The 18,729-nt window shown below is 40.3% G+C and overlaps 1 long non-coding RNA gene across 1 annotated transcript; it reads left to right on the top strand.

The window, feature by feature from the left end:
- Window positions 1-592: 592 nt before the first annotated feature.
- Window positions 593-17,286, top strand: LOC125894329 (uncharacterized). The gene is made up of 5 exons (XR_007450054.1): window positions 593-744; window positions 1,429-1,613; window positions 13,128-13,355; window positions 13,497-13,766; window positions 16,316-17,286. It is a non-coding gene; the product is annotated as an uncharacterized LOC125894329 (long non-coding RNA).
- The last annotated feature ends 1,443 nt before the right edge of the window (window positions 17,287-18,729 follow it).

Genomic DNA, 18,729 nt, shown 5'->3' with positions numbered 1-18,729 from the left:
ACCGCTATCGGCTAACGGAGTCCCTGCGTCGCCCCGGCCAAAATGGTCGTGCAACGATTACGTCACAGCCACAGCCCGTAACTTTACAGGAACCTTCCTCGTACTCCGCTCTCTCAGTGGAGACAGCGGTTGAGAGGGCCGAGTGAGAGGACGTTCCTGTAGTAGTTCCTGCCCCCCAAATAGTACCAGGAACTTCTTCAGTGGAAACGGGCCTAAAGGCCCACCCAGGGCCTATCCTGTTATGATCGGCTACAAGAAGATGTAAATGGGAGGCTCGCGGAGGGCACCAAATGTGCTAGAACTGCCACTGTTGAGCTCATAGCCTACCTTCATACAAGTGGGATGCTGTATTGCATTAAAAATAAATATTATTTATTACATATGTAACCCAGTAGTTATGTATTATTTATTTAATTCCAGTACATTTTATTTTCTGTTTGCTAATCAAGGTGTCAATCACAGGTATCCTAGCTATACTTGATTCTTATTGGTTCAATCAGCCAATGCAGACTTCTGATTGGAGAGGAGAGTCAAGTCCCACCCTCTTTACGTAGCAGTCGGTCAGTCAGAAGCACGGAGACGACACAACAGACAAAGCAGACATATTGCTAAATGAGTTGATAACTAGGAAAAATAAAACTACTGTCTTTTTTATAAATTTAAGCAGAAGTCTGAGTGTGAAGTGACCGACCGGATCCACGGACCTGTGCTCCAGGAGTTTTAACAACTTTTGGCAGTGTGTTGGTGAGTTGAGCTGAGCTAAGCTAATGTGGCTAACTGCAGCTAACAATGGTAGCAGGTCTGCGTGCCGAGTTCAGTGTGTGGTCATAAGGTCCTGCAGAAAGTTTGTTTCCTTGCTAATCTGTGAACTTGACTTTCTACACACTGCTATGATGTGAAGAGTGTTAAAGCAGCATATATTATGCGTTGGTAACCTGATAGAAAAATATATAATATGAGTAATAAGTCAGTTATTTTCTGTTGATGGTGGATTCATTATTTTTTGTATTCTTTTCATGTTATACTGGGCACACTTGCAGCATAGCTGTCCTGTTATGCACCACCAGTGCTAATAATATGCTGTATGGTTAAGAAAAACTACTGTGTGATGTGTAACATCAATGCTGATGTGCTGTCATTCAGCTCATGATTTAAAAAAGATATACATGTCTATTTCATGGATAAAATGTCAAATAATCATAATTTAATATTTAAAATGGTAAATCATAATTATGGTTAAAAAGATGAAAAGATAAGTTATGTTAAAAGGGATGAAATATTTCATGAGAAATGCTGAACAGTAATTCATGAAGTTAATCACTATTGTGTTACAGTAGTGTTTGAAGAGTTTTGATGTGATTTTATTATGGCCATAAGAGACAGGATCTCAGACATAACCCAGAGAGTAATAGCTTTGTTTCTGCACAGGCTAGGTTTTTGAGATTCCCTGGAGAGAAGCCCTAGATTTGGAGGTGGATTCAGATTCTCCTTGATGAAGGAGATGGTGAGCCAATTGTGAAACTGAGCATCTCCTCATCTGAGGAGCTGGAGTGACATCACCTTTGCCCCAAGGAGGAAACCCCCTTCCCATCCTTTCCCCTTTCATCTCCGTGGTAGGACTAAAGGTCACACCTCACTACCTGACTTGACTGATATAAAAAGTGCTTGACTGAAATTGACTGTCTGACTGATGCTAGCTGAACTGAACTTAAAGAAACGGAACAAAGGAGGATTGAACTCTTTTCAATTAAAGGGACATTTACTGTTATTTAAAGTGAACTATGCAATCTTGTTGGTTTAAACAAATATTTTATTTCGTTATTTTTCCAAAGTGCCTTTAATATAATTTTACATTTAATGCATCATCTGGCTCCAGCTACTTATTGTGTCTGTCATTCTCTCTTTAAATCCCTCCTACGAATCTAGACACTGGTCCTAACTATTTAACTACTCTGTGTACCCTATCAGAAGTGGGTTACACACATATCAACTCGAAGGAACCAAAAACTATGATAAGGATCTGTCCGCCCAACACTAGACCATACATCCTCACAGAGACACTATTGTGGCTATAGACTCTCATGCTACTTCCTTTTAAACATATTTCTACATCTTTGGCAGCATATGTTTACATAACCCTGCAGATGTTTTTTTATGTATATAATTACCCCTTTACTTTGCTTCCAATGTTTTGTTTGCTCTGCTTTTATAGTTTATTTTTATTGCCCACTTCATATTTAGTTCAGGGTTCATATTACTGTTTTCTATTTCCCTGCTGAACCCTATAACCTGCTGTAGAAAGCCAATTTCCCCACAGGGATCAATAAAGCGTTATCTTATCTTTAAAAATGGTAAACTCTATTCCAAATAAAAAAGTAGGTGAACTCTCCATACCATCTCTCAGCCTGTACTGTGCATGTGTCTCGTAAGGTTTTTTTTTCTCTCTTTGTACCCTTATTACTCTCCTCCTCTCTCTCACTCCGTCTTTTTCTGTCATTTTCTGCTTCCCTAATGACTACAATAATGAGGCATTATCATCAGCTTCGACAACAGATGCTCTGAATATTCTGTCTGTGAATCTCTCCTTCTGTCTCTGTCTTTTTCACTGCCTAATCTCCACTTTCTCTGTCTCACTCATTGTTGTGATTCTTTTTTCTTATCAGACGAGCCATTCTCCAACAAATTGGAACCTCATTTCTTCCCATAAGCATCTTTTTCAATCTGTCTGCTCTGACTTTCACAAGTTTTTGGAAGTCCATTTGGCCATCTATTTCGTACACTGTTAAAGGACAGCTACATGTTTTGCAGCAGCAGTCAGCTGTCAATTATGCCTCACCTCCAGAGGACCTGCTGTTAGTATCCACAGCTGATGTAAGAAAAACCCTGCTGAGAGTGAACAGGAGTAAAACTGCTGGGCGTTATGACGTCCCAGGTCGAGTACTAAGAACATGTGCCAAGCAGCTAGTTGATGTCATCACTGACATTTTTGACCCTCTAAAAACAGACATAACTGCAATAGTTGTTTTCATGATACTTTCTAAATAAATCTAAAATAAGAACTATAACAGGCAGAATATTTGTCATCACATCTTGTCCTCATGTTACCTTACCTTATGGTGGTGCAAATGTGGTATTTTGCGGTAATTATGCCGTAATTTCCCTGAGATTTTCCCCATGATTGCTGTGGGAGAAACGCATACAGTGAGCAGCAGCGACCCAGCAGTGACCCACTGTCCACTGTCACACTGTAGGGATAGAAACAGAGGGCTCGGCAGGGACAAAGCACCTGCCACAAAAAGCAAACACAGGCTGGGGTCATTTCGACTCGACCAGCGGATTTCACTACAAGCCGATTGGCTGTTGAAACAGGTGACTGGCGTTATATTCTAAAATCAGTTGCTGGCCAGCTTACTGTAGCTACAGGTAGCACCATCACCCAACTTGAATCAAGCTCAGAACAGCCAGTTCACACCACTGCAACTTTTCTTTACAGTGTTCTGAAACACTTTCGTCTCATTGTGAATCACTGGTCTGAATTGGGCTTTAGGCTTGCCCCACCCACCCCATCATCACGTCATGATCTTGTAATTGTGCTGGAATTTCCTGGTAATGGGAAATTGTTGTCTGCATTTTTGCATGGTTTTGCAGCACTCACAATGCAGCGCCAGAGAAACTAGGACTGCCTTTTCATTCTGGTCAGTAAAATGAGCATATCTCAAAAACTAAATAATGTACATGGAACAAATAACTTTTGGAGCGTTAAGAAATATCTTTCTTATGTTTCTACATTTAAAATCTTTTGGATCAATATTTTTTGTGTTTTTATTTTGTAAAAACTGATGAAAAAAGTCATTCTATGACACAATTTCAATACTTTTATCAATTATTATGGTTTATTGACATACAGAACATTTTAGCTTAGGTTGTACAGATTTTAGGGATATGAAGCATTTGAAGATACACCAATAAATGACTTCATGATGACCAAAAATACCAATGTAGGCACTGGTGAACCATTTTGTTTGCAGAGTTCAAAGGTTTAACATACTGTCACAGCAGAGTGTACTCACCTGCTTTTAGGACGGCCATCATCGTCCCTGTACCAAAAAAGCCTGGATTGTGTAGACTTGATGATTCCTGCCCTGCAGCACTTACTCCAATTCTGATGAAGTGCTTTGAGACACTAGTTCACCATCGCATCAAGGACAACATCCCAGACAACCTGGATCCTCACCAGTGTGCATTTAGAGCCAACAGATCGACAGAAGATGCCATTTTCATTGCCCCTCCACCTTCACACACTTTTTAAATAACAACACCTACATCAGAATGCTGTTTGCTGAATTCAGCTCAGCATTAAACACAATCACTCCCATGGAACTGATTGGCAAGTTAGCACTCTGGGCTTGAGTGACACTCTAAAGCTGAATCTTGAACTTCCTCACACAGACAGACCCCAGTCAGTTTGGAATGGCAGCCACACCTCCTCTACTGTAGTGTTGAACATCAGAGCCTCCCTGGGCTGTGTGCTCAGCCCCCCATGGTCATGACGTACACCCATGATTGCGAAACTAGACATGAAGAGAACTCTATTGTGAAGTTTAGTGATGACACCACCATTAGCGCTTTTTAAAACTACACTTAGCTGAATCAGTGTTAATTTTGTTGACTGTGATGAAAAATGTTTGTCAACGGACATGGATGAGCTAAAAATAGATCTTTGATAAATGAAATGATGATGAAATGTATGTTTTGTTTTCTTTGATGAGGTGGAACAAAATTGTTAGTGGTGGGCTATCAGACCATATCAGAGTGGAGTGCTAGCGGGCTAGTAAAAGCCAGTAAGAAGTTGCTGCCATTATACTTTATTAGCCTGAAAAACATTGACACACTAGCAGCATCAGCTGTTAGTGTGAGTTGTTATCTGTAATTTTGCAGTGAATAAGTAGCCATGTGGGTCTGATTGTGGATGGTGGAGCTGCTGAATGGATTTGTTAGTTGCAGTTTGTTTAGTCTCTATATACAGACTCTACATTCAGTGAATGTAGAGTCTGTAGACAAACCCAGAAGATCTTGCCTCTGGAAGAAGAGTGGAAGAGCCCTGGTTTCCGGTTGTAGGCTGTTTGTAGTCCGCGTGATATTGATCAGTCACATTTGAGCTGGCTGCAGTTGTTGCCAGGTTAAACACTCCGTGTGGTGAACTAACGAGGCGGAACATAACTGGCGTCACTGTCACAATTCGCCTCCTCCGCCCAAATCAAACCAAAATGCCAAAAAAACGGGGGTCTGCCCCCAGAGGCTGTATAGCCGTCTGCTGGAAGTCAGACGCCGAATACAGCCGATAGATTCTGAGAATGACGTTAGCTAGGAGCTAGTTTTACACGCCAAGTAGCATCGATACTGCAGGAAAATAATAATATAAGAAGAAGCAGTAGAAGCTAGCAGCTAGCCGAGGATGGATGCCAGGTTTATTAAACCTGGCGAAGAAACATCAAAATTGGAAGGGGGAGTGAAGAATAAGTGGCGCTGGGGTTGGACAGGAGCTGACGGAAAGCCTTAAGGCCCGAATATACTTGGGCGGAACGTACGCGGAACGGACTCCGCGGAGGTCCACGTGGACTCAAAGCAGACGTCCGCAAGCCCTGTGCGCGCAAGCTCAGATTTCACGACCGCGGGGACACCGCTCCGCGCACCAGTAACTGCTCGGCATGTATTTTTCACATTGCGGGCATTTTTCACAGACATTTTTACAGGAAACTACAACGCGGAAGTGCGCTCGACTATGAAAGCCTGAATGACTGCGGACATTCCTCGCGGAGTCTGCTCCGCTTAGAGTACGCCCGAGTATGTTCGGGCCTTTAGGGTAGCTGGTGTCAAAAACTAAAGGAGCCAGGTGCTTGTTTTTGTACACCATGCTCCAGGATACTACTGTATGGCAGCAGTGGAAAAAAAGCGTTGGCTTGACATGTTTCAGACCCGGGTCACATTTCTTCTGTAAGTGCTCTGTCGCACACAACGACCTTACCGTGAGCAACGGCTACAGGTATCACATTTTATTAGGGTCCGGGCTGCCTAAGCTGCCCGGACTGTATTGTTTTCCTGCCCGTTCTTTCTTTCTTCTTCTTTCTGAACCTAGAGTGCATCTAGATGTTTGACTGTAAACAGTACTGTAAACATATACTTGCAAATTCTTGCTAAATAAGTTTTCAATGTTCATTAAAAAATTGTAGTGGTAAAATCATGGTAGATGATGTTTAACAAATATCAGAAATATATAATATATCTCAAAAACGGAATTTTTGACAACATTTTGAATTTTGATCTCATGTTAACAATTGGAGTCAATGCAAGGATGACATTTTTAAACATCAGTTTTTCACTTATGGAGTACATCAATCATTGTTAAAAACAAATTAACATCTCCATGCTGTCTATATGCAATATGTGTATTTTCAGATTTTTATCTTGATAACTGAATTTTTGACAGCAGTTTGAAATCTGCCTTGACAGCTGCTGTCATCCTGGTGACTGGCTAAGTCAATTTGTGAAGCCACCGATGAGTTGTCACTTGCAAATTAGCTCAGTCAGATAGAAGATGCTCCTTGGTGTCAGAGGTTGTGAGTTAAGGCCTCAACTGATGTAAAATGTACATTTTAATGCAGACGTTCTTGTTGTCTTCCTATTCTGCCTCTTGTTGCTCAGAATTGCCTAAAATTGCCCGGCCATTTTGTATTAGCTGATGACCAAATTTTCCTTTTTTGGTGAACTGTTCATATTTCATCATTAAAAACCTTGAAATTGTTATTCTAGCTTCTTGATGTGATACTTGATTGATACTCTCAAAGTGCACCAGATTAATTCATTTAGATGTCAAATGTTCAAAATTATTTTTCATATTGTCACAGCAGATCATGGTGGTGCAGTGGTTAGCATTGTTGCCTCACATCAAGAGGGTTCCTGGTTTGAACCCAGGGTGGGGGGTTTGATCCCCGGAGTGGGGGATTTCTTTTGTGCAGAGTTTGCATGTTCTTCTTTTTCTGGGTGCTCCAGCCTCCTCCCACAGTCCAAAGACAGGTTAGGTTAATCCATGACTCTAAATCGGCCATTGATGTGAATGGGAGCATGACTGTCTCGATATATCAGCCCTCTTGGTCTCCCCCTGATAGTCTAGTAACCTGTCAAGAGTGTATCCCACCTCTCGCCCGATGTCAGCTGGGATAGCCTCCAGCTCCCTGTAACCCCCAACAGGATAAGCGGTTACAGAGATTGAATGAATCACAGTAGCGCACTACTGCTTCAATCCATCCATCTTCTAACCGCTTCATCCTCTTGAGGGTCGCGGGGGGGCTGGAGCCTATCCCAGCTGACACTGGACGAGAGGCAGGGTACCTGTACACCCTGGACAGGTGAGACAGACACCCTGACACATAGAGACAGACAACCATTCACGCTCACATTCACACCTACGGACAATTTAGAGTTACCAATTAACCTAGTCCCCAATCTGCATGTCTTTGGACTGTTGGAGGAAGCTGGAGTGCCCACGCTGACACGGGGAGAACATGCAAACTCCGCACAGATACACACCAGGGATCGAACCGGCAACCCTCTTGCTGTGAGGCGACAGTGCTAACCACCACACCACCGTGCCGACCCCGCTTCAATCCTTTCATTGTTTACTTTCCAGGATAAAACACCAGCCTAAATTACTCAGAGCATTTTGCTGAGAAACAACTCAACAAAATAACTGACACAATTCACAAACACTTAATTTGGAACTTTGGAACTGCAATACCCTCCCTCTTGGTCGAAAATTTTCATCTTCCCCCAATATGTGAAAAGCCCAAATTTCCCATCTTTGCAATGTGGCATTTACCGAGTGTGGTCTGTTCGCATATAAGCATTGACTTTGGATGTAATCTTGCTGTGCAGATCACAGGGGTGAATCATAGGGGTGCCCAGTAGCTTGCCTGGTAGAGCAGATCCCCATGTACAAAGGCCATGTCCTTGCCACAGCGGTCATGGGTTTGATTCCAATGCTGGCCCTTTGCTGCATGTCATCCCCCCCCCCCCCCACACACACACACACACACACACACACACACACTATAGCCTTTCTGTCTAATAAAGGCAAAATGCCAAACAGAAATCTAAAAACCCCAAACCCTTGCATAGTGTTCGGAGTGAACACACTAAAAGATTACGACAAAATCAGTGGTGATCCCCCCCAATCCCAGCAGCTCCACCCCACCCCAAGCTAGCTGTTTAAAGTCCTCTTCCATTAGCTCATTTAAGTAAATACTGACTTACCTTAAGTGTTTCTTTCATCGGTCTTTCTGAAAAACGTGAAAGACGATCCAAGGGTTTACTACCCATATTCTAAGATACACAAGTGTCAACTACAAAACTTGCTGTTATATTTCAAGCTCTTTGCAATATTTCAACAACCATTTAATTAATAGTGTAGCAAAAACTAATGGTCCCATCATTTTTAGCAGTGTGCCATAACTGTTGAATGAACCTTGGGTTATAGTGCTGGGTTTATTTAGGTTCTGTATTGTCTATTTGTTTTGTACAGTGTTTTCCATTACAGTTGCTTGGTGGTTGTTGACTCCCAGGAGGTCCTGGAACTGAACCCATTCTTTGTCTATTACTGGCAAAGAGACAGTAATCTTTTATTCATTTTAGTTTTAAATATGTATAAAAGTAAAAACATAAAAAAGAGGCACTTGATCTGCCTAATGTCCTGCCACAGTCACTGTGATATATTAAACATAACAGTTATGGTAAAGAGGTAATTAATGAAGCAAAATAATGCATTAATGTGCAAATATTTCCATGTCAGCACACTTGTCTTCACATAGCATATGCATGTGGTATTAATATGAATGTTTCAAAGCATGAGGGAACTGCAGTAGTGTCTACAATATTTTTTTCCACACTAATTAGAAAGTGTATGCTGAGTGCTGCTCCAAACTGTATTCTCTGTGGCTAAAACAGTTGTGTGTCAGTACATCAGTTTCTGACAATGACTCAGAGCTTTGGTTTAACTCTTCACTAATACTGTATGTTGTCTGAAATCCAAGACTTTTTTTCATGGCCTTTGTGTAAATGTATTTACAGCATCTCTCCAGGGAGGTCTTGGAAGTTTACAGGATTGTCAAATAACCATGCTTGCATAGATTGTTAAGCTTATATTATAATGAAAAGTAAAGGTTGAGACCTGTACTATCAAAGAGTCAATTTAGGACAATAAACAACAACAACAATAACAAAGAAATAATCTTTCTGGAGACGCTAATAATGTTTAAACCTTATATGAAGGTAGCTCAGCCTATTAAATCATCGTTACTATGAGCATTCATTAATATTTTTTACCACAACTAGTCCGTAGTGGGCTATTTATAATTACCTAGTCATTTAAGTCTGCAGCACTGGTGGTGAAAGCCAATGAATCTGTCCAAGCATTATGAAATTCTTTATTTTCCCTGTAGGCTTATCTTTTGTTGGATTTGGAATTCCTAATTAGGCTGGCTGGGGAGACTCAAAACTAGCCAAGGCTATGGAGGTTTGTGTATAAGCAAAAGAGAAATAAAGAATCACTTTAGGCCTACAACAATGATAAATAAAATGTGAATGTTCCAAAAATAACTGTAATTCATTTTCATATAGTTTTGTTTTGTCAAGGCCACAGGGAGCCACTGGAGGGGGGCTAAAGAGCCACATCAGAGTCTGCTGATAAACCTACACAGCTCACTTTGGACTCATTTCCTGTATCTATGTCACGTGGGTTTCGCAACTGCTCCACCCCTTCAGCAGTCTTAAGTCTGTTCATTCCAATAGGAGAAGTGAACATGAGTACAGATTAGTTTCCTTCACCCCATAGTCTCCTAAGTAAATACTGGAGCCATTTTTCACAAGCCTCAACCCTTCTAAACATTCTGACACTGAAATGGCATTTTTCAGACTGACAGATCAGGAGAAAATTAATTTTGTTCGAGACACGTCTATTTTAGCAAAGCACTTTTTTTTTCCAAAAAAGTGGACCAGAGGGTGTGCTCCAACTATTGAGGTATCACACTGCTCAGCCTCCCGGGTAAGGTTTCCTCCGGGGCGCTGGAAAGGAGGCTCCGACCTATCGTTGAACCTCAGATTCAGGAGGAGCAATGCAGATTCTGTTCTGGCTGTGGGACAGCAGACCAGCTCTTTACCCTTGCGAGGCCGCTGGAGGGGTCATGGGAATTTGCCCATCACGTCTACATGTGCTTTGTGGGCTTGGAGAGGGCTTACGACTGTGTTCCGTGGGGGATACTGCAGGAGTAAGGGGGCCGGTCCCTGTATGACCAAAAGTGAGAGCTGTGTCCGCATACTCGGTGGGTGTTGGCCTCCGCCAAGGTTGTCCATTGTCACCAATCCTGTTTGTGATTTTCATTGACAGGATCTCGAGGCGCAGCTGGGGGAGGAAGGGGTCCGGTTTGGGGACCTCAGAATTCCATCTCTGCTTTTTGCAAATGATGTAGTTCTGTTGGCCTCATCACACTGTGACCTCCAGCACGCACTGGGGTGGTTTGCAGCCAAGTGTGAAGCAGTAAGGATGAGAGTCAGCACCTCCAAATCTGAGGCCATGGTTCTCTGCCAGAAACTGGTGGATTGCCCTCTCCGGATTGGGGGAGAGTGACTGCCTCAAGTGAGGGAGTTCAAGCATCTCGGGGCCAAGTTCGACCTTCCAAAAGCACATTTGTTTCGCTTCTTTCAAATTAGACACTTTGTGAAATCCCTCTACCCTCACTTTCCAAATCGCCCCCCAGAAACAATGATGGACCAACTCTTATCTCTCAACACCAAATGAAATGGCCTCATAACAAGTGTCTATAACCGCGTTTATACTCTGTCACAGAACCGACTGACCTCCTTAAGGGCTGCCTGGGACCGGGACCTCGGGACCTCACTATCTGATGAATTTTGAGAACGAATATTAAACCGCGTACACACTTCCTCCATATGTGCAAGGCATGGTCTGCTGCAATGCAAAATTTTGCACAGAGTCCATCTCAATAACCCTAGACTGGCCAAAATCTACCCCGACAGAACAGATGAGTGTAGTAGGTGCAAAGACTCCCCCGCTGACTATGTTCATATGTTTCTGACCTGTCCAAAATTATCGGAATACTGGTCTGCAATATTCAAAACAATTAGCGAAGTTATAGGCCGAACCATAAATCCAGAGCCCCTTGTGGTCCTCTTTGGCATCTCCCCCACGCATGGCCTGTCTAAATCCTCACAGCACATTATTACATTTTCCTCCTTACTCGCTCGAAGGCTCATCCTCCTTAAGTGGACTCATAACCCACCCCCCCCCCCTCCCCCACCCCACACACTCACAATAAATGGATCCATGAAATGCTGCAATGTATCACCTTGGAGAAGATAAGGTTTTCCCTCAAGGGTTCCTTATGTACATTCTATGAGACGTGGCAACCTTTTCTAAGCCACATAGACTCCCTAACTATTGACGTTGAAAATGACTATTCGATTTATTTCTTCTTCTTCTTCTTTTTCTTCTTCTTCATTTATTTTTTACTTGTTTTCTTACTTATTTTGTATTTATTTGTTTAGTCTTCTCCCCTCCTCCTTTTGAGTACTTATGTGTTTACCTTACTTAAGTTGTTAACCTGCTTATTTACTCTGTGTTTGTTGTCATTGTTTGCATGTCCTCTGTGTGCATGGGTGTGAGTGTGTGTCCTCTTAAGGGTTGTTTTTCTGTTCTGGGTGGGTGAATTTAGGGTGTTCTGGTGGGTGGAAATTAAGCTGGAACCTTTCTTCAGTACTTTGTTACTGCTGATGTACCTCATCTATGCATCTGAATGTATAACGGGACCACTCCAGTGTTAAAATCAATAAAGAAATTTTTGGAGAAAAAACAATCTGGTGCAAACTATGATATCGTCGTCGTTTAAAAAGAAAGAGCGTTTCCCTGACCATCGCGCTAAAGAAATAACCAATGCCATTGGAGTTGAGTAAAATTATTTAAGCTGCACTGCATGTTTTGTTTACTGCACTTTAACAAAGTGGGAAAGCTAAGTAAGTTCCTAGTAAAACTGAATCTGAGTAGGCTTTAAAGCTGACCAGCTGCACTATACTTTTTATTTTAACTGAGTAAAACTGTTAAAGCAGAAATGTATATTTATATTTTTCATTCAAAAAATGTGTTAAAAAAACAGCAGGATTTTATTTTTCACTTTTATATTTCTATTTTCATTCAAACAATGTGAAAAAGCAGGATTTTATATATATTTGTTTCATTCAAAAATTGTGTAAAAAGAGTTACCTGCTGTGGTGGTATGTTTTAATAAGGCTACCAATAAGTAAAAGGTATTTAATAGTTGTCTATTTTTTTCATTACTGTACCAAAAAAAAAAGAACCGTGACTTGTGTACCGAGGTACGTACCGAACCGAGATTTTTGTGTACTGTTACACCTCTAGTGGTGTTACATCCTGACCATGTTTCTTTACCTAAACCTAACCACAGTAACGCAATGTTCATTTCATAACTGTACGTTGAGGATGTAACATCATTTGTGGGGTGCTAATTTGCATAATATCATATGAATTGTTGTGTCTGCATTATTGTAGGATATCACAACACATTCTCACTCCGACCTCGTCACATATCGACATTTGGTCATGGACTTTTCATGTCCAGTTATGATGTACAAGGTACCTTAGGTGCGTTGGTGCGTTGGCCCACTCAGCCGTGCAGTCGCCTGCAGCTGAGTGCACCCACCTGCAGCGTCACAGCTATGTAGATGGCAGTGACTCAGGAGCCCTGTATCTCACTGGAGTGTACCTGACGTGGAAAATGAGTGATGAGGTATTTTGCAAATATTGTATCAAATGTGTTATCGTGTCCAAATGGCATTGTTTGTGTATTAGAATAAACAGTTATGCTAATAGCTGGATTATTGACTCTAATTAGCTAGGGAGTTTAGCCGTGTTTATTTACGTTAGCTTGCTAACAGGCAATATTTGTGCTCAGATAATATTGTAATTACAATGCCTTGTTATCTATGTAGTTACATATAACCATCAACAAACAGCAGCATTAGCTAATTGTCATTATACCCAGACAGGAGAATTTAGCGGAGCTTCCCGAGCCTCTGACGCAGATGACAAGGATTTCGGAGGATCACAGCCCCGAGGGAGAGGACGATGAGCGAGATGTCGGGGGAGAGGAGGTAGAGGAGGCAGAGGCAGAGGCAGAGCACGGGGATGAGGTCGTGGAGCAGGCAGAGGGAGACTAGGAGTGTGGCCTGATGAACAAGAAAGAGTGGAAGCTCTCCAGCAGCAGAGAAGGGTGTGTAACCCAGTAGAAAACAGTTACTATTGTTGTTCCCCTTAAAATATTATTTTTTATTTAATTAACCCTCTTTAGTTATTATTCTGTCAGTAATATTAATTTCGCACACTCTCAATTCTTATTTGTTGTATTATATAGATGGTTCGTGAGAGAAAGTAGCCCCACCCTCTTCTCGCGAGAGTTACAGTGCGGAGGGAGAATGCGGAGTAGTGCGGCGTGGAGTCAGAGCTACAGAGTCAGAGCAGCGATACGAGCAGAGGGAAATCACGGAAGAGGAAGTCAATAAGAAGTCACGAAAACAGCGGTTGTTAACTCACTTATCAACACAGGATAACCCGTGAAAGTGTACCTACCTGCAGCAGAGAGGTGGTCGAGGATCTGTGGGTTATTATTTTCGGCAGAGACTTGGTGAGTCGCTCGAGCTAACTAGCGCTAGCACATGCTAACTGTAGTAGCCACATCGCGATTCAGCTCGTGAGATGGCAGAAAACTTGTTGCTACATGAACGTGACCTGCCGCTACTGTTTACTGTGTGTTTTAAGAGTTAAAACTACATATTTTGCTCTGATAATCTGATGAAACAAATGAGGTGTGCTATTAATTTTCTTGTGTATTCACTTTGAGATGCACTGTTAGGGTGTGTGTCTTGTTAAATGCTGCTAAACATGTTCATATATCACAGAGGCAGAAACTCTGAAGCCCTGAATTGATATTCTGATGTGTGTTAAAGGTGCATTTTGCTAAATTTCAGTTCATAATCCAATGTCACAACATTTAATTTGTGAAATGGTTAAAAAGGGATTAAAATGAACCATATTTCATGTGGGAAAATGAGCTAAAATGATCATAATTCATGGTTAAATAGCTAAAATAATTCATGTTGATCAAAAATGATTAAAATGTGTGAAAATACTCACCTTAAGGAAAAAAAAAATAATTTAATTTAATCACTATTGTGTTCCAGTAGTGTGTAGAGATTTATGTATTGAGTATTATGGGGTGCCGTTTGTAAAGTGTCTCACGTTAAAAAAAACATCAACATTTTGCCACATTTAGCTTCAAACAATGTTTAAAAAAGTATTGTGAATTTTTTAACGTCACCTTTTACCACATTAACAGCAATATTTGTTAACTTAGAAATATATTAAATAGTTAAATCTAAATATTAAATGTGGCACCTAAATGTTAAATGTTAAATCTAAATATTAAATCTAAATCTAAATCTAAATATTAAATCTAAATCTAAATATAAATGTTAAATATAAATATAAATATAAATGTTAAATCTAAATGCTAAATATAAATATAAATGTTAAATCTAAATATTAAATATAAATATAAATATAAATGTTAAATCTAAATGCTAAATATGAATCTAAATGTTAAATGTTAAATCTAAATGTTCTGGGTGAAACTAAATATTTAGCTAATATGCAAATTCACACTGCTGGTCACCGGAAGTACCAAAATAAAAGCTCGAGATGGTCAGACTGTGTTTATAGAATCAAATAATGAATTAAAATGAACTTATCGGGGGAAATGAACACTTGAACATACATTAGCGTGATAATAATGACCTAAAATAACAAGAAACGTGTTTGGAGAAATTTTATTTGACGTGTACTTTGAGTTGTTAGTGTCCCTTCGGAGGGATTAACAACCTAAGCTAACAACCGTTAGCTCTTAGTCCCGTTAGCAGTGTCTGTAATGACTCATTAACTCTTAAACGGTCCGTGAAAAAAATATTTTCTTCCAGCGGATGTCTTAGTTACAACATGATTGAGCTAGCAAAGCAGTTTTGTGTTGCGATGTGTGGTATTTATTCAGTTTTGGGAAATCACGATGTCTAGAAAGCATCAGCGGCTGCAGCAGCAGCAAAGCTAACAGGACGTCATCTGTTAAAAGCCTCCCGTTGTCGGATACGACATGAAACTACTCTAGTTAGCTCAATCATGTTGTAACTAAGACATCCGCTGGAAAAAATATTTTCTTCACGGACCGTTTAGAGTTAGAGAGTCATTACAGACACCGCTAACGGGGCTAACAGCTAACAGTTAGCCCCGCTAATCTACGATAACCATGTTATTAATTTCAGAACGTGATAGTAATGTTTGTTCAGTCATAGTGTTTATAGACTTCACAAACACTAGATTAGTCTAAATGGTGATACAGTGACGTGAAAAATGTGAGATATGCATATATATGTGTAGCTAAACTCCGCTGGTTTTCTACCCGGAAGTATTTGTAAACAACAAGGTGATTCCCTCCGAAGGGACACTAACAACTCAAAGTAAACATCAAATAAAATTTCTCCAAACACGTTTCTTGTTATTTTAGGTAGTTATTATCACGCTAATGTATGTTCAAGTGTCCATTTCCCCCGACAAGTTGGTTTTAATTCGTTATTTGATTCTATAAACACAGTCTGACCATCTCGAGCTTTTATTTTGGTACTTCCGGTGACCGGCAGTGTAAATTTGCATATTAGCTAAATATTTAGTTTCACCCAGAACATTTAGATTTAACATTTAACATTTAGATTTATATTTATATTTAGCATTTAGATTTAACATTTAGATTTAGATTTAACATTTATATTTAGATTTAATATTTATATTTATATTTATATTTAGCATTTAGATTTAGATTTAATATTTAAATTTAATATTTAGATTTAACATTTAACATTTAGGTGCCACATTTAACATTTAGGTGCCACATTTAATATTTAGATTTAACTATTTAATATATTTCTAAGTTAACAAATATTGCTGTAAATGTGGTAAAAGGTGACGTTAAAAAATTCACAATACTTTTTTAAACATTGTTTGAAGCTAAATGTGGCAAAATGTTGATGTTATTTTCAGCGTGAGACACTTTACAAACGGCACCCCATAGAATATGGCCATAAGAGAAGTTTGATGATTCTGTGTAGTGATAGCCCTGTCTTTATGCAGGCTAGGTTTTTGAGACCCTATAGAACCCTTTAGAGGTGGATCTGGATTCTCCTGGTTGAGGGAGATGGCGAGCCAGTGAAGATTTTCCTTGCCAACGGAGTAGGGAACCAGCACCTGAGCCGGAAGAGGACATCCAACCCCTTCTTCACCTTAACTGGTAGTGTCCGTGGTAGGACCACTACACACACACCTGACGTGTGACCCCTGACTCTTTGAACTTTCCCTTGACTTGACATACCCACAAAGCGCACTGACTAACAACGACAAAACATTTAAGGAACAATTAAAGGAACATTCAAGGAACCATTAAAGGAATGTTACTGTTCCAATGGGACACTTTTATTTGGTTTTGTACTGAAAAAGAAAAACTGTGAACCACTGAGTGATGAGATGCCATTGCACTTTGTTTATTCCATTTTATTTTATTTTCCATACTGTTAATATAGTTGACTGCTTCCAACATACCGTGTGGCTCCATTTAGTTATTGTGTCTGTCAATTCCTCTTTAAACCCTCCTCCATGAACCTAGTCTCTGGTCCAAACTCTGAAGTAACTGGCGGGTTACAGGTGCATACAGAGGTTGGTTTAGGCTTATGAACTGTATTGTAGCGCTTTCAGATTATTTTATAATGTAAAGTGCATTACAAATAAAATGTATTATTATTATTCTAACATATAGTGTAATTGTTTTACATTTCTCATTTATTTCTGAAGAACATGTATTGAAACTGTTTGCAATTATACAGCTACTTATGAGGACACTGAATGCACATTATGATGGGGATTTATGTTGTCCCCACCCATGTTTTCTGTTCCCATAACAACTTCTTCAAGAGATGGACCTAGAGGAGTGGAGAGTCTTGGGCAGGGAGCTGTTTGCAAGGGAGCCAGGCTTAGTTTTTGATGCTCTGATGATGCGTCAACGTCGAAATGGTGCTCCACCGCCTGCTGGCCTACCTGACGTACTATGGTGCACGTGTGGCAAATGCAGGGACTTGTCAACAGACCGAAAGAAGCTGTGCTGTGGCCAGGACCTTCAAACTGCATTTCTCTGCTACCACACTTCTCCATTTACTGCCTTGATGAAGGCAATTTGCGCATTCATCGGCAATACAGGGATGATGTGCTGGTAGCAGAAAATGTAAGGGAGCCAGGGGATGACAACCGCGAGTACCATTACGCCGTGTACAGACAGTACATATTTTGGCAGCATAGTGCTCTTGGTTGGGGAGTGCAGCTCGTCATCGCTTCTTGCTGTGTTTGGTCCATCAGGGTCCGTTACCCTGACCCCCATGGCCAATACATTGGTTTTATTCCTGGCCACTAAGTGTTTTCAGGCTGGCACATTATTATTCAATATTTGAATAGCTCTATATATTTGTTTTTTATATTTCCAAAGTATTTTTCTTGTTCTGTTGTAGAAATTTTATATTTTTTTTTACCTGAAGTTTGTTTAGTTTATGTACAGTTCATATTTGTTATTTCTATTTGCACAGATTATAAATGTATATTGTTTTCCATGTTATTGTAATAAATAACTAATTTGAATTAATTATCAGTACATGTGATAATTAACAAATTCATACATGACCAATCTCTTGTGCAAACACAGGAAATCAAACAGGCCATGTGAAACTTTTTTATTACAGAACAATGGTCATATACAAATAATTACAATTCGCACAAGTATGCTGTAGTTGTAATTAATTAAGGGCATGTAATAACAAATTGGGAGACTGTCTAAAAAGGAGTAACCCTGAGAGATTGTACAGGCATCTTTGTGGTGTGGTGTGTTCTCACAGCTGGTCCCTCTCTGCAACACCTATAAAGACAGATACAAAAGGTCACAACTAGTGTTTTCACTATGCTTTTGTATAACTGGTGATTTGGCAAACATTTTTAGGTTTGTCCCATGATTTGTTTTTCTGGTTATCAATGCAGTATCGAAAGTCTTATCGAAATGCATTTGGACAAACATTTTTATTTGACAGCTGATTTGGTTTATTTGATACCCATAAAGTCAAATATTCTAATCACTTGCAGACCATTCTGTCAACTTATATTATTATTTGTCAGTGTGCATTACAATAACAGGATAAAAAAGTTATAAACTAACTAAAATTCACAGCGAATACAATTCACAGCAGAAGTAAGAATGAGGGGAATCAAATGTTTGTATTAGGGCTCATTTATACTCAACGTTAAATACGGATCCGGATACAGACGGAGCCTTCTGTCCGTGCTCCGCGTTCATTTCGTCCGTATTTCTGCACGTTTCCATAAAGCTTACAGATACGGGCCAAACGGAGCAGTACCACCGGGAACCGTGGGGGCAGTGTTGCTGTCACTACCCGATACGTAGCTCTAGTGAGACACGAAGAAGAAATAACAATTCAGTTTCTCTCATTGGCAGT

The sequence above is a fragment of the Epinephelus fuscoguttatus genome, linkage group LG9 (assembly GCF_011397635.1).
Source record: "Epinephelus fuscoguttatus linkage group LG9, E.fuscoguttatus.final_Chr_v1".
In the NCBI taxonomy this organism is placed as follows: domain Eukaryota; kingdom Metazoa; phylum Chordata; class Actinopteri; order Perciformes; family Serranidae; genus Epinephelus; species Epinephelus fuscoguttatus.
This window is presented reverse-complemented; position numbering and strand designations above follow the sequence as displayed.